Raw genomic sequence first — 17,866 nt, 5'->3', positions numbered from 1 at the left:
CCTCACACATATTATTCCCTCATTTAGTGGATATTTTCACAAAAAAGTGAAATTTTGAAAAATCCAGAAAATTGGCTGAAATTGACTAAATATCAAGGACTCAATGGGCGAATCGCTCTGGAACTGAAATCGGAATGCTCACTGACATTTCCCATATCTGAAAGTCTGATAAACGTCGGAAAAATGACTAAGTCCAAAAAAAAAATTTTTTCAACTTTTTTCAATTTTACCTCCGTGGGATATATATTCTACCCACACACATTTGGAACTCTCCTGGGGTACCCTCACACATATTATTCCCTCATTTAGTGGATATTTTCCCAAAAAAGTGAAATTTCCAAAATCCAGAAAATTGGCTGAAAACGACTAAATATCAAGGACTCATTGGGCGAATCGCTCTGGAACTGAAATCGCAATGCTCACTGACATTTGCCCTATCTGAAAGTCTGCTAAACGTCGGAAAATGACTAAGTGCAAAAAAAAAATTTTTTTAACTTTTCTCAATTTTACCCCCGTGGGATATATATTCTACCCAAACACATTTGGTACTCTCCTGGGTACCCTCACACATATTATTCCCTCATTTAGTGGATATTTTCACAAAAAAGTGAAATTTTCAAAAATCCAGAAAATTGGCTGAAAACGACTAAATATCAAGGACTCAATGGGCGAATCGCTCTGTAACTGAAATCGGAACGCTCACTGACATTTCCAATATCTGAAAGTCTGATAAACGCCGGAAAAATGACTAAGTCGAAGAAAAAAAAATTTTCAACTTTTTTCAATTTTACCCCCGTGGGATATATATTCTACCCACACACATTTGGAACTCTCCTGGGGTACCCTCACACATATTATTCCCTCATTTAGTGGATATTTTCACAAAAAAGTGAAATTTTCAAAAATCCAGAAAATTGGCTGAAAACGACTAAATATCAAGGACTCATTGGGCGAATCACTCTGGAACTGAAATCAGAACGCTCACTGACATTTGCCCTATCTGAAAGTCTGATAAACGCCCGAAAAATGACTAAGTCCAAGAAAAAAATTTTTTCAACTTTTTTCAATTTTTCCCCCGTGGGATAAATATTCTACCCACACACATTTGGAACTCTCCTGGGGTACCCTCACACATATTATTCCCTCATTTAATGAATATTTTCACAAAAAAGTGAAATTTTCAAAAATCCAGAAAATTGGCTGAAAACGACTAAATATCAAGGACTCATTGGGCGAATCGCTCTGGAACTGAAATCGGAACGCTCACTGACATTTGCCCTATCTCAAAGTCCGATAAACGTCGGAAAAATGACCAAGTCCAAGAAAAAAAAATTTTCAACTTTTTTCAATTTTACCCCCGTGGGATATATATTCTACCCACACACATTTGGAACTCTCCTGGGGTGCCCTCACACATATTATTCCCTCATTTAGTGGATATTTTCACAAAAAAGTGAAATTTTGAAAAATCCAGAAAATTGGCTGAAAACGACTAAATATCAAGGACTCAAAGGGCGAATCGCTCTGGAACTGAAATCGGAATGCTCACTGACATTTCCCATATCTGAAAGTCTGATAAACGCCGGAAAAATGACTAAGTCCAAGAAAAAAATTTTTTCAACTTTTTTCAATTTTACCCCCGTGGGATATATATTCTACCCACACACATTTGGAACTCTCCTGGGGTACCCTCACACATATTATTCCCTCATTTAGTGGATATTTTCACAAAAAAGTGAAATTTTCAAAAATCCAGAAAATTGGCTGAAAACGACTAAATATCAAGGACTCATTGGGCGAATCACTCTGGAACTGAAATCAGAACGCTCACTGACATTTGCCCTATCTGAAAGTCTGATAAACGCCCGAAAAATGACTAAGTCCAAGAAAAAATTTTTTTCAACTTTTTTCAATTTTTCCCCCGTGGGATAAATATTCTACCCACACACATTTGGAACTCTCCTGGGGTACCCTCACACATATTATTCCCTCATTTAATGAATATTTTCACAAAAAAGTGAAATTTTCAAAAATCCAGAAAATTGGCTGAAAACGATTAAATATCAAGGACTCATTGGGCGAATCGCTCTGGAACTGAAATCGGAACGCTCACTGACATTTGCCCTATCTCAAAGTCCGATAAACGTCGGAAAAATGACCAAGTCCAAGAAAAAAAAATTTTCAACTTTTTTCAATTTTACCCCCGTGGGATATATATTCTACCCACACACATTTGGAATTCTCCTGGGGTACCCTCACACATATTATTCCCTCATTTAGTGGATATTTTCACAAAAAAGTGACATTTTCAAAAATCCAGAAAATTGGCTGAAAACGACTAAATATCAAGGACTCATTGGGCGAATCGCTCTGGAACTGAAATCGGAATGCTCACTGACATTTGCCCTATCTGAAAGTCTGATAAACGTCGGAAAAATGACAGTCCAAAAAAAAAATTTTTTCAACTTTTTTCAATTTTACCCCCGTGGGATATATATTCTACCCACACACATTTGGAACTCTCCTGGGGTGCCCTCACACATATTATTCCCTCATTTAGTGGATATTTTCACAAAAAAGTGAAATTTTGAAAAATCCAGAAAATTGGCTGAAAACGACTAAATATCAAGGACTCAATGGGCGAATCGCTCTGGAACTGAAATCGCAACGCTCACTGACATTTGCCCTATCTGAAAGTCTGATAAACGTCGGAAAAATGACTAAGTCCAAAAAAAAAATTGTTTTAACTTTTCTCAATTTTACCCCCGTGGGATATATATTCTACCCAAACACATTTGGTACTCTCCTGGGTACCCTCACACATATTATTCCCTCATTTAGTGGATATTTTCACAAAAAAGTGAAATTTTCAAAAATCCAGAAAATTGGCTGAAAACGACTAAATATCAAGGACTCATTGGGCGAATCACTCTGGAACTGAAATCAGAACGCTCACTGACATTTGCCCTATCTGAAAGTCTGATAAACGCCCGAAAAATGACTAAGTCCAAGAAAAAAAATTTTTCAACTTTTTTCAATTTTTCCCCCGTGGCATAAATATTCTACCCACACACATTTGGAACTCTCCTGGGGTACCCTCACACATATTATTCCCTCATTTAATGAATATTTTCACAAAAAAGTGAAATTTTCAAAAATCCAGAAAATTGGCTGAAAACGATTAAATATCAAGGACTCATTGGGCGAATCGCTCTGGAACTGAAATCGGAACGCTCACTGACATTTGCCCTATCTCAAAGTCCGATAAACATCGGAAAAATGACCAAGTCCAAGAAAAAAAATTTTTCAACTTTTTTCAATTTTACCCCCGTGGGATATATATTCTACCCACACACATTTGGAACTCTCCTGTGGTGCCCTCACACATATTATTCCCTCATTTAGTGGATATTTTCACAAAAAAGTGAAATTTTGAAAAATCCAGAAAATTGGCTGAAAACGACTAAATATCAAGGACTCAATGGGCGAATCGCTCTGGAACTGAAATCGCAACGCTCACTGACATTTGCCCTATCTGAAAGTCTGATAAACGTCGGAAAAATGACTAAGTCCAAAAAAAAAATTGTTTTAACTTTTCTCAATTGTACCCTCGTGGGATATATATTCTACCCAAACACATTTGGTACTCTCCTGGGTACCCTCACACATATTATTCCCTCATTTAGTGGATATTTTCACAAAAAAGTGAAATTTTCAAAAATCCAGAAAATTGGCTGAAAACGACTAAATATCAAGGACTCATTGGGCGAATCGCTCTGGAACTGAAATCGGAATGCTCACTGACATTTCCAATATCTGAAAGTCTGATAAACGCCGGAAAAATGACTAAGTCGAAGAAAAAAAAATGTTTTTCAAATTTTTTCAATTTTACCCCCGTGGGATATATATTCTACCCACACACATTTGGAACTCTCCTGGGGTACCCTCACACATATTATTCCATCATTTAGTGGATATTTTCACAAAAAAGTGAAATATTCAAAAATCCAGAAAATTGGCTGAAAACGACTAAATATCAAGGACTCATTGGGCGAATCGCTCTGGAACTGAAATCGGAACGCTCACTGACATTTGCCCTATCTGAAAGTCTGATAAACGTCGGAAAAATGACTAAGTCCAAAAAAAAAATTGTTTTAGCTTTTCTCAATTTTACCCCCGTGGGATATATATTCTACCCAAACACATTTGGTACTCTCCTGGGTACCCTCACACATATTATTCCCTCATTTAGTGGATATTTTCACAAAAAAGTGAAATTTTCAAAAATCCAGAAAATTGGCTGAAAACGACTAAATATCAAGGACTCATTGGGCGAATCGCTCTGGAACTGAAATCGGAACGCTCACTGACATTTACCCTATCTCAAAGTCCGATAAACGTCGGAAAAATGACCAAGTCCAAGAAAAAAAAATTTTCAACTTTTTTCAATTTTACCCCCGTGGGATATATATTCTACCCACACACATTTGGAACTCTCCTGGGGTGCCCTCACACATATTATTCCCTCATTTAGTGGATATTTTCACAAAAAAGTGAAATTTTGAAAAATCCAGAAAATTGGCTGAAAACGACTAAATATCAAGGACTCAAAGGGCGAATCGCTCTGGAACTGAAATCGGAATGCTCACTGACATTTCCCATATCTGAAAGTCTGATAAACGCCGGAAAAATGACTAAGTCCAAGAAAAATTTTTTTTCAACTTTTCTCAATTTTACCCCTGTGGGATATATATTCTACCCACACACATTTGGAACTCTCCTGGGGTACCCTCACACATATTATTCCCTCATTTAGTGGATATTTTCCCAAAAAAGTGAAATTTCCAAAATCCAGAAAATTGGCTGAAAACGACTAAATATCAAGGACTCATTGGGCGAATCGCTCTGGAACTGAAATCGCAATGCTCACTGACATTTGCCCTATCTGAAAGTCTGCTAAACGTCGGAAAAATGACTAAGAGCAAAAAAAAAAATTTTTTAACTTTTCTCAATTTTACCCCCGTGGAATATATATTCTACCCAAACACATTTGGTACTCTCCTGGGTACCTTCACACATATTATTCCCTCATTTAGTGGATATTTTCACAAAAAAGTGAAATTTTCAAAAATCCAGAAAATTGGCTGAAAACGACTAAATATCAAGGACTCAATCGGCGAATCGCTCTGGAACTGAAATCGGAACGCTCACTGACATTTCCAATATCTGAAAGTCTGATAAACGCCGGAAAAATGACTAAGTCGAAGAAAAAAAAATGTTCAACTTTTTTCAATTTTACCCCCGTGGGATATATATTCTACCCACACACATTTGGAACTCTCCTGGGGTACCCTCACACATATTATTCCCTCATTTAGTGGATATTTTCACAAAAAAGTGAAATTTTCAAAAATCCAGAAAATTGGCTGAAAACGACTAAATATCTAGGACTCATTGGGCGAATCACTCTGGAACTGAAATCAGAACGCTCACTGACATTTGCACTATGTGAAAGTCTGATAAACGCCCGAAAAATGACTAAGTCCAAGAAAAAAATTTTTTCAACTTTTTTCAATTTTTCCCCCGTGGGATAAATATTCTACCCACACACATTTGGAACTCTCCTGGGGTACCCTCACACATATTATTCCCTCATTTAATGAATATTTTCACAAAAAAGTGAAATTTTCAAAAATCCAGAAAATTGGCTGAAAACGATTAAATATCAAGGACTCATTGGGCGAATCGCTCTGGAACTGAAATCGGAACGCTCACTGACATTTGCCCTATCTCAAAGTCCGATAAACGTCGGAAAAATGACCAAGTCCAAGAAAAAAATTTTTTCAACTTTTTTCAATTTTACCCCCGTGGGATATATATTCTACCCACACACATTTGGAATTCTCCTGGGGTACCCTCACACATATTATTCCCTCATTTAGTGGATATTTTCACAAAAAAGTGACATTTTCAAAAATCCAGAAAATTGGCTGAAAACGACTAAATATCAAGGACTCATTTGGCGAATCGCTCTGGAACTGAAATCGGAACGCTCACTGACATTTGCCCTATCTGAAAGTCTGATAAACGTCGGAAAAATGACTAAGTCCAAAAAAAAAATTTTTTCAACTTTTTTCAATTTTACCCCCGTGGGATATATATTCTACCCACACACATTTGGAACTCTCCTGGGGTGCCCTCTCACATATTATTCCCTCATTTAGTGGATATTTTCACAAAAAAGTGAAATTTTGAAAAATCCAGAAAATTGGCTGAAAACGACTAAATATCAAGGACTCAATGGGCGAATCGCTCTGGAACTGAAATCGCAACGCTCACTGACATTTGCCCTATCTGAAAGTCTGATAAACGTCGGAAAAATGACTAAGTCCAAAAAAAAAATTGTTTTAACTTTTCTCAATTTTACCCCCGTGGGATATATATTCTACCCAAACACATTTGGAACTCTCCTGGGTACCCTCACACATATTATTCCCTCATTTAGTGGATATTTTCACAAAAAAGTGAAATTTTCAAAAATCCAGAAAATTGGCTGAAAACGACTAAATATCAAGGACTCATTGGGCGAATCACTCTGGAACTGAAATCAGAACGCTCACTGACATTTGCCCTATCTGAAAGTCTGATAAACGCCCGAAAAATGACTAAGTCCAAGAAAAAAAATTTTTCAACTTTTTTCAATTTTTCCCCCGTGGCATAAATATTCTACCCACACACATTTGGAACTCTCCTGGGGTACCCTCACACATATTATTCCCTCATTTAATGAATATTTTCACAAAAAAGTGAAATTTTCAAAAATCCAGAAAATTGGCTGAAAACGATTAAATATCAAGGACTCATTGGGCGAATCGCTCTGGAACTGAAATCGGAACGCTCACTGACATTTGCCCTATCTCAAAGTCCGATAAACGTCGGAAAAATGACCAAGTCCAAGAAAAAAAAATTTTCAACTTTTTTCAATTTTACCCCCGTGGGATATATATTCTACCCACACACATTTGGAATTCTCCTGGGGTACCCTCACACATATTATTCCCTCATTTAGTGGATATTTTCACAAAAAAGTGACATTTTCAAAAATCCAGAAAATTGGCTGAAAACGACTAAATATCAAGGACTCATTGGGCGAAACGCTCTGGAACTGAAATCGGAACGCTCACTGACATTTGCCCTATCTGAAAGTCTGATAAACGTCGGAAAAATGACTAAGTCCAAAAAAAAAATTTTTTCAACTTTTTTCAATTTTACCCCCGTGGGATATATATTCTATCCACACACATTTGGAACTCTCCTGGGGTGCCCTCACACATATTATTCCCTCATTTAGTGGATATTTTCACAAAAAAGTGAAATTTTGAAAAATCCAGAAAATTGGCTGAAAACGACTAAATATCAAGGACTCAATGGGCGAATCGCTCTGGAACTGAAATCGCAACGCTCACTGACATTTGCCCTATCTGAAAGTCTGATAAACGTCGGAAAAATGACTAAGTCGAAAAAAAAAATTGTTTTAACTTTTCTCAATTTTACCCTCGTGGGATATATATTCTACCCAAACACATTTGGTACTCTCCTGGGTACCCTCACACATATTATTCCCTCATTTAGTGGATATTTTCACAAAAAAGTGAAATTTTCAAAAATCCAGAAAATTGGCTGAAAACGACTAAATATCAAGGACTCATTGGGCGAATCGCTCTGGAACTGAAATCGGAATGCTCACTGACATTTGCCCTATCTGAAAGTCTGATAAACGTCGGAAAAATGACTAAGTCCAAAAAAAAAATTGTTTTAGCTTTTCTCAATTTTACCCCCGTGGGATATATATTCTACCCAAACACATTTGGTACTCTCCTGGGTACCCTCACACATATTATTCCCTCATTTAGTGGATATTTTCACAAAAAAGTGAAATTTTCAAAAATCCAGAAAATTGGCTGAAAACGACTAAATATCAAGGACTCATTGGGCGAATCGCTCTGGAACTGAAATCGGAACGCTCACTGACATTTACCCTATCTCAAAGTCCGATAAACGTCGGAAAAATGACCAAGTCCAAGAAAAAAAAATTTTCAACTTTTTTCAATTTTACCCCCGTGGGATATATATTCTACCCACACACATTTGGAACTCTCCTGGGGTGCCCTCACACATATTATTCCCTCATTTAGTGGATATTTTCACAAAAAAGTGAAATTTTGAAAAATCCAGAAAATTGGCTGAAAACGACTAAATATCAAGGACTCAAAGGGCGAATCGCTCTGGAACTGAAATCGGAATGCTCACTGACATTTCCCATATCTGAAAGTCTGATAAACGCCGGAAAAATGACTAAGTCCAAGAAAAATTTTTTTTCAACTTTTCTCAATTTTACCCCTGTGGGATATATATTCTACCCACACACATTTGGAACTCTCCTGGGGTACCCTCACACATATTATTCCCTCATTTAGTGGATATTTTCCCAAAAAAGTGAAATTTCCAAAATCCAGAAAATTGGCTGAAAACGACTAAATATCAAGGACTCATTGGGCGAATCGCTCTGGAACTGAAATCGCAATGCTCACTGACATTTGCCCTATCTGAAAGTCTGCTAAACGTCGGAAAAATGACTAAGAGCAAAAAAAAAAATTTTTTAACTTTTCTCAATTTTACCCCCGTGGAATATATATTCTACCCAAACACATTTGGTACTCTCCTGGGTACCTTCACACATATTATTCCCTCATTTAGTGGATATTTTCACAAAAAAGTGAAATTTTCAAAAATCCAGAAAATTGGCTGAAAACGACTAAATATCAAGGACTCAATCGGCGAATCGCTCTGGAACTGAAATCGGAACGCTCACTGACATTTCCAATATCTGAAAGTCTGATAAACGCCGGAAAAATGACTAAGTCGAAGAAAAAAAAATGTTCAACTTTTTTCAATTTTACCCCCGTGGGATATATATTCTACCCACACACATTTGGAACTCTCCTGGGGTACCCTCACACATATTATTCCCTCATTTAGTGGATATTTTCACAAAAAAGTGAAATTTTCAAAAATCCAGAAAATTGGCTGAAAACGACTAAATATCAAGGACTCATTGGGCGAATCACTCTGGAACTGAAATCAGAACGCTCACTGACATTTGCACTATCTGAAAGTCTGATAAACGCCCGAAAAATGACTAAGTCCAAGAAAAAAATTTTTTCAACTTTTTTCAATTTTTCCCCCGTGGGATAAATATTCTACCCACACACATTTGGAACTCTCCTGGGGTACCCTCACACATATTATTCCCTCATTTAATGAATATTTTCACAAAAAAGTGAAATTTTCAAAAATCCAGAAAATTGGCTGAAAACGATTAAATATCAAGGACTCATTGGGCGAATCGCTCTGGAACTGAAATCGGAACGCTCACTGACATTTGCCCTATCTCAAAGTCCGATAAACGTCGGAAAAATGACCAAGTCCAAGAAAAAAAATTTTTCAACTTTTTTCAATTTTACCCCCGTGGGATATATATTCTACCCACACACATTTGGAATTCTCCTGGGGTACCCTCACACATATTATTCCCTCATTTAGTGGATATTTTCACAAAAAAGTGACATTTTCAAAAATCCAGAAAATTGGCTGAAAACGACTAAATATCAAGGACTCATTTGGCGAATCGCTCTGGAACTGAAATCGGAACGCTCACTGACATTTGCCCTATCTGAAAGTCTGATAAACGTCGGAAAAATGACTAAGTCCAAAAAAAAAATTTTTTCAACTTTTTTCAATTTTACCCCCGTGGGATATATATTCTACCCACACACATTTGGAACTCTCCTGGGGTGCCCTCTCACATATTATTCCCTCATTTAGTGGATATTTTCACAAAAAAGTGAAATTTTGAAAAATCCAGAAAATTGGCTGAAAACGACTAAATATCAAGGACTCAATGGGCGAATCGCTCTGGAACTGAAATCGCAACGCTCACTGACATTTGCCCTATCTGAAAGTCTGATAAACGTCGGAAAAATGACTAAGTCCAAAAAAAAAATTGTTTTAACTTTTCTCAATTTTACCCCCGTGGGATATATATTCTACCCAAACACATTTGGAACTCTCCTGGGTACCCTCACACATATTATTCCCTCATTTAGTGGATATTTTCACAAAAAAGTGAAATTTTCAAAAATCCAGAAAATTGGCTGAAAACGACTAAATATCAAGGACTCATTGGGCGAATCACTCTGGAACTGAAATCAGAACGCTCACTGACATTTGCCCTATCTGAAAGTCTGATAAACGCCCGAAAAATGACTAAGTCCAAGAAAAAAAATTTTTCAACTTTTTTCAATTTTTCCCCCGTGGCATAAATATTCTACCCACACACATTTGGAACTCTCCTGGGGTACCCTCACACATATTATTCCCTCATTTAATGAATATTTTCACAAAAAAGTGAAATTTTCAAAAATCCAGAAAATTGGCTGAAAACGATTAAATATCAAGGACTCATTGGGCGAATCGCTCTGGAACTGAAATCGGAACGCTCACTGACATTTGCCCTATCTCAAAGTCCGATAAACGTCGGAAAAATGACCAAGTCCAAGAAAAAAAAATTTTCAACTTTTTTCAATTTTACCCCCGTGGGATATATATTCTACCCACACACATTTGGAATTCTCCTGGGGTACCCTCACACATATTATTCCCTCATTTAGTGGATATTTTCACAAAAAAGTGACATTTTCAAAAATCCAGAAAATTGGCTGAAAACGACTAAATATCAAGGACTCATTGGGCGAAACGCTCTGGAACTGAAATCGGAACGCTCACTGACATTTGCCCTATCTGAAAGTCTGATAAACGTCGGAAAAATGACTAAGTCCAAAAAAAAAATTTCTTCAACTTTTTTCAATTTTACCCCCGTGGGATATATATTCTATCCACACACATTTGGAACTCTCCTGGGGTGCCCTCACACATATTATTCCCTCATTTAGTGGATATTTTCACAAAAAAGTGAAATTTTGAAAAATCCAGAAAATTGGCTGAAAACGACTAAATATCAAGGACTCAATGGGCGAATCGCTCTGGAACTGAAATCGCAACGCTCACTGACATTTGCCCTATCTGAAAGTCTGATAAACGTCGGAAAAATGACTAAGTCGAAAAAAAAAATTGTTTTAACTTTTCTCAATTTTACCCTCGTGGGATATATATTCTACCCAAACACATTTGGTACTCTCCTGGGTACCCTCACACATATTATTCCCTCATTTAGTGGATATTTTCACAAAAAAGTGAAATTTTCAAAAATCCAGAAAATTGGCTGAAAACGACTAAATATCAAGGACTCATTGGGCGAATCGCTCTGGAACTGAAATCGGAATGCTCACTGACATTTCCAATATCTGAAAGTCTGATAAACGCCGGAAAAATGACTAAGTCGAAGAAAAAAAAATGTTTTTCAAATTTTTTCAATTTTACCCCCGTGGGATATATATTCTACCCACACACATTTGGAACTCTCCTGGGGTACCCTCACACATATTATTCCCTCATTTAGTGGATATTTTCACAAAAAAGTGAAATATTCAAAAATCCAGAAAATTGGCTGAAAACGACTAAATATCAAGGACTCATTGGGCGAATCGCTCTGGAACTGAAATCGGAACGCTCACTGACATTTGCCCTATCTGAAAGTCTGATAAACGTCGGAAAAATGACTAAGTCCAAAAAAAAATTTTTTTTTACTTTTTTCAATTTTACCCCTGTGGGATATATATTCTACCCACACACATTTGGAACTCTCCTGGGGTACACTCACACATATTATTCCCTCATTTAGTGGAGATTTTCACAAAAAAGTGAAATTTTCAAAAATCAAGAAAATTGGCTGAAAACGACTAAATATCAAGGACTCATTGGGCAAATCACTCTGGAACTGAAATCGCAACGCTCACTGACATTTGCCCTATCTGAAAGTCTGATAAACGTCGGAAAAATGACTAAGTCCAAAAAAAATTTTTTTTTACTTTTTTCAATTTTACCCCCGTGGGATATATATTCTACCCACACACATTTGGAACTTTCCTGGGGTACCCTCACACATATTATTCCCTCATTTAGTGGATATTTTCACAAAAAGTGAAATTTTCAAAAATCCAGAAAACTGGCTGAAAGCGACTAAATATCAAGGACTCATTGGGTGAATCGCTCTGGAACTGAAATCGGAATGCTCACTGACATTTCCCCTATCTGAAAGTCTGATAAACGCCGGAAAAATGACCAAGTCCAAGAAAAAAAAATTTTCAACTTTTTTCAATTTTACCCTTGTGGTATATATATTCTACCCACACACATTTGGAACTCTCCTGGGGTACCCTGACACATATTATTCCCTCATTTAGTAGATATTTTCACAAAAAAGTGAAATTTTCAAAAATCCAAAATATTGGCTGAAAACAACTAAATATCAAGGACTCATTGGGCGAATCGCTCTGGAACTGAAATCGAAATGCTCACTGACATTTCCCCTGTCTGAATGTCTGATAAACGCCGGAAAAATGACTAAGTCCAAAAAAAAAAATTTTTCAACTTTTTTCAATTTTACCCCCGTGGGATATATATTCTACCCACACACATTTGGAACTCTCCTGGGGTACACTCAAACATATTATTCCCTCATTTAGTGGATATTTTCACAAAAAAAGTGAAATTTTCAAAAATCCAGAAAATTGGCTGAAAACGACTAAATATCAAGGACTCATTGGGCGAATCGCTCTGGAACTGAAATCGAAATGCTCACTGACATTTCCCCTATCTGAAAGTCTGATAAACGCTGGTAAAATGACTAAGTCCAAAAGAAAAAATTTTTCAACTTTTTTCAATTTTACCCCCGTGGGATATATATTCTACCCACACACATTTGGAACTCTCCTGGGGTACCCTCACACATATTATTCCCTCATTTAGTGGATATTTACACAAAAAAGTGAAATTTTCAAAAATCCAAAAAATTGGCTGAAAATGACTAAATATCCAGGACTCATAGGGCGAGTCGCTCTGGAACTGAAATCGAAACGCTCACTGTCATTTGCCCTATCTGAAAGTCTGATAAACGCCGGAAAAATGACTAAGTCGAAAAAAAAATAATTTTTCAACTTTTTTAAATTTTACCCCCGTGGGATATATATTCTACCCACACACATTTGGAACTCTCCTGGGGTACCCTCACACATATTATTCCCTCATTTAGTGGATATTTTCACAAAAAAGTGAAATTTTCAAAAATCCAAAATATTGGCTGAAAACGACTAAATATCAAGGACTCAATGGGTGAATCGCTCTGGAACTGAAATCGGAACGCGCACTGACTTTTCCCCTATCTGAAACTCTGATAAACGCCGGTAAAATGACTAAGTCCAAAAGAAAAAAATGTTCAACTTTTTTCAATTTTACCCCCGTGGGATATATATTCTACCCACACACATTTGGAACTCTCCTGGGGTACCTTCACTCATATTATTCCCTCATTTAGTGGATATTTTCACAAAAAAGTAAAATTTTCAAAAATCCAGAAAATTGGCTGAAAACGACTAAATATCAAGGACTCATTGGGCATTTCGCTCTGGAACTGAAATCGGAAAGCGCACTGACTTTTCCCCTATCTGAAACTCTGATAAACGCCGGTAAAATGACTAAGTCCAAAAGAAAAAAATTTTCAACTTTTTTCAATTTTACCCCCGTGGGATATATATTCTACCCACACACATTTGGAACTCTCCTGGGGTACCCTCACACATATTATTCCCTCATTTAGTGGATATTTTCACAAAAAAGTGAAATTTTAAAAAATCCAGAAAATTGGCTGAAAACAACTAAATATCAAGGACTCATTGGGCGAATCGCTCTGGAGCTGAAATCGGAACACTCACTGACATTTCCCCTATCTGAAAGTCTGATAAACGCCGGAAAAATGACTAAGTCCAAAAGAAAAATTTTTTCAACTTTTTTCAATTTTACCCCCGTGGGATATATATTCTACCCACACACATTTGGAACTCTCCTGGGATACCCTCATACATATTATTCCCTCATTTAGTGAATATTTTCACAAAAAAGTGAAATTTTCAAAAATCCAGAAAATTGGCTGAAAACTACTAAATATCAAGGACTCATTGGGCTTACCGCTCTGGAACTGAAATAGAAACGCTCACTGACATTTGTCCTAACTGAAAGTCTGATAAACGCCGGAAAAATGACTAAGTCGCAGAAAATAAAATTTTCAACTTTTTTCAATTTTACCCCCGTGAGATATATATTCCACCCACACACATTTGGAACGCTCCTGGGGTACCCTCACACATACTATTCCCTCATTTATTGGATATTTTCATAAAAAAGTTAAATTTTCAAAAATCCAGAAAATTGGCTGAAAACGACTAAATATCAAGGACTCATTGGGCAAATCGCTCTGGAACTGAAATCAGAACGCTCACTGACATTTCCCTTAATCTGAAAGTCTGATAAACGCCGTAAAAATGACTAAGTCCAAAAGAAAAATGTTTTCAACTTGTTTCAATTTTACCCCGTGGGATATATATTCTACCCACACACATTTGAAACTCTCCTGGGGTACCCTCACACATATTATTCCCTCATTTAGTGGATATTTTCACAAAAAAAGTGAAATTTTCAAAAATCCAGAAAATTGGCTGATAACGACTAAATATCAAGGACTCATTTGGCGAATCGCTCTGGAACTGAAATGGGAATGCTCACTGACATTTCCCCTATCAGAAAATCTGATAAACGTAGGAAAAATTACAAAGTCCAGGAAAAAATGTTTTTCAACTTTTTTCAATTTTACCCCCCTGGGATATATATTCTACCCACACACATTTGGAACTCTCTTGGGGTACCCTCACACATATTATTCCCTCATTTAGTGGATATTTTCACAAAAAAGTGAAATTTTCAAAAATCCAGAAAATTGGCTGAAAACGACTAAATATCAAGGACTCATTGGGCAAATCGCTCTGGAACTGAAATCGGAACGCGCACTGACTTTTCCCCTATCTGAAACTCTGATAAACGCCGGTAAAATGACTAAGTCCAAAAGAAAAAAATGTTCAACTTTTTTCAATTTTACCCCCGTGGGATATATATTCTACCCACACACATTTGGAACTCTCCTGGGGTACCTTCACTCATATTATTCCCTCATTTAGTGGATATTTTCACAAAAAAGTAAAATTTTCAAAAATCCAGAAAATTGGCTGAAAACGACTAAATATCAAGGACTCATTGGGCATTTCGCTCTGGAACTGAAATCGGAAAGCGCACTGACTTTTCCCCTATCTGAAACTCTGATAAACGCCGGTAAAATGACTAAGTCCAAAAGAAAAAAATTTTCAACTTTTTTCAATTTTACCCCCGTGGGATATATATTCTACCCACACACATTTGGAACTCTCCTGGGGTACCCTCACACATATTATTCCCTCATTTAGTGGATATTTTCACAAAAAAGTGAAATTTTAAAAAATCCAGAAAATTGGCTGAAAACAACTAAATATCAAGGACTCATTGGGCGAATCGCTCTGGAGCTGAAATCGGAACACTCACTGACATTTCCCGTATCTGAAAGTCTGATAAACGCCGGAAAAATGACTAAGTCCAAAAGAAAAATTTTTTCAACTTTTTTCAATTTTACCCCCGTGGGATATATATTCTACCCACACACATTTGGAACTCTCCTGGGATACCCTCATACATATTATTCCCTCATTTAGTGAATATTTTCACAAAAAAGTGAAATTTTCAAAAATCCAGAAAATTGGCTGAAAACTACTAAATATCAAGGACTCATTGGGCTTACCGCTCTGGAACTGAAATAGAAACGCTCACTGACATTTGTCCTAACTGAAAGTCTGATAAACGCCGGAAAAATGACTAAGTCGCAGAAAATAAAATTTTCAACTTTTTTCAATTTTACCCCCGTGAGATATATATTCCACCCACACACATTTGGAACGCTCCTGGGGTACCCTCACACATACTATTCCCTCATTTATTGGATATTTTCATAAAAAAGTTAAATTTTCAAAAATCCAGAAAATTGGCTGAAAACGACTAAATATCAAGGACTCATTGGGCAAATCGCTCTGGAACTGAAATCAGAACGCTCACTGACATTTCCCTTAATCTGAAAGTCTGATAAACGCCGTAAAAATGACTAAGTCCAAAAGAAAAATGTTTTCAACTTGTTTCAATTTTACCCCGTGGGATATATATTCTACCCACACACATTTGAAACTCTCCTGGGGTACCCTCACACATATTATTCCCTCATTTAGTGGATATTTTCACAAAAAAAGTGAAATTTTCAAAAATCAAGAAAATTGGCTGATAACGACTAAATATCAAGGACTCATTTGGCGAATCGCTCTGGAACTGAAATGGGAATGCTCACTGACATTTCCCCTATCAGAAAATCTGATAAACGTAGGAAAAATTACAAAGTCCAGGAAAAAATGTTTTTCAACTTTTTTCAATTTTACCCCCCTGGGATATATATTCTACCCACACACATTTGGAACTCTCTTGGGGTACCCTCACACATATTATTCCCTCATTTAGTGGATATTTTCACAAAAAAGTGAAATTTTCAAAAATCCAGAAAATTGGCTGAAAACGACTAAATATCAAGGACTCATTGGGCAAATCGCTCTGGAACTGAAATCGGAATGCTCACTGACATTTCCCCTATCTGAAACTCTGATAAACGCCGGTAAAATGACTAAGTCCAAAAGAAAAAATATTTCAACTTTTTTCAATTTTACCCCCGTGGGATATATATTCTACCCACACACATTTGGAACTCTCCTGGGGTACCCTCACACATATTATTCCTTCATTTAGTGGATATTTTCACAAAAAAGTGAAATTTTCAAAAATCCAGAAAATTGGCTGAAAACGACTAAATATCAAGGACTCATTGGGCAAATCGCTCTGGAACTGAAATCGTTACGCTCACTGACATTTCCCCTATCTGAAAGTCTGATAAACGCCGGTAAAATGACTAAGTCCAAAAGAAAAATGTTTTCAACTTTTTTCAATTTTACCCCCGTGGGATATATATTCTACCCACACACATTTGGAACTCTCCTGGGGTACCCTCACACATATTATTCCCTCATTTAGTGGATATTTTTACAAAAAAGTGAAATTTTCAAAAATCCAGAAAATTGGCTGAAAATGACTAAATATCAAGGACTCATTGGGCGAATCGCTCTGGAACTGAAATCGGAATGCTCACTGACATTTGCCCTGTCTGAAAGTCTGATAAACGCCGGAAAAATGACTAAGTCTAAGAAAAAAATTTTCAACTTTTTTAAATTTTACCCCCGTGGGATATATAAATTCTGCCCACACACATTTGGAACTCTCCTGGGATACCCTCATATATATTATTCCCTCATTTAGGGAATATTTTCCCAAAAATTGAAATTTTCAAAAATCCAGAAAATTGGCTGAAAACTACTAAATATCAAGGACTCATTGGGCTTACCGCTCTGGAACTGAAATAGAAACGCTCACTGACATTTGCCCTAACTGAAAGTCTGACAAACGCCGGAAAAATGACTAAGTCCAAAAAAAAATTTTTTTTCAACTTTTTTCAATTTTACCCCTTGGGATATATATTCTACCCACACACATTTGGAACTCTCCTGGGGTACCCTCACACATATTATTCCCTAATTTAGTGGATATTTTCACAAAAAGTGAAATTTTCAAAAATCCAGAAAATTGGCTGAAAACGACTAAATATCAAGGACTCATTGGGCAA

This window comes from Phyllobates terribilis, unplaced genomic scaffold, assembly GCF_046119375.1.
Source record: "Phyllobates terribilis strain yellow unplaced genomic scaffold, ASM4611937v1 Scaffold_12__6_contigs__length_324123572, whole genome shotgun sequence".
NCBI classification, from domain to species: Eukaryota; Metazoa; Chordata; class Amphibia; order Anura; family Dendrobatidae; genus Phyllobates; species Phyllobates terribilis.
Note: the sequence above shows the minus strand (reverse complement) of the source record.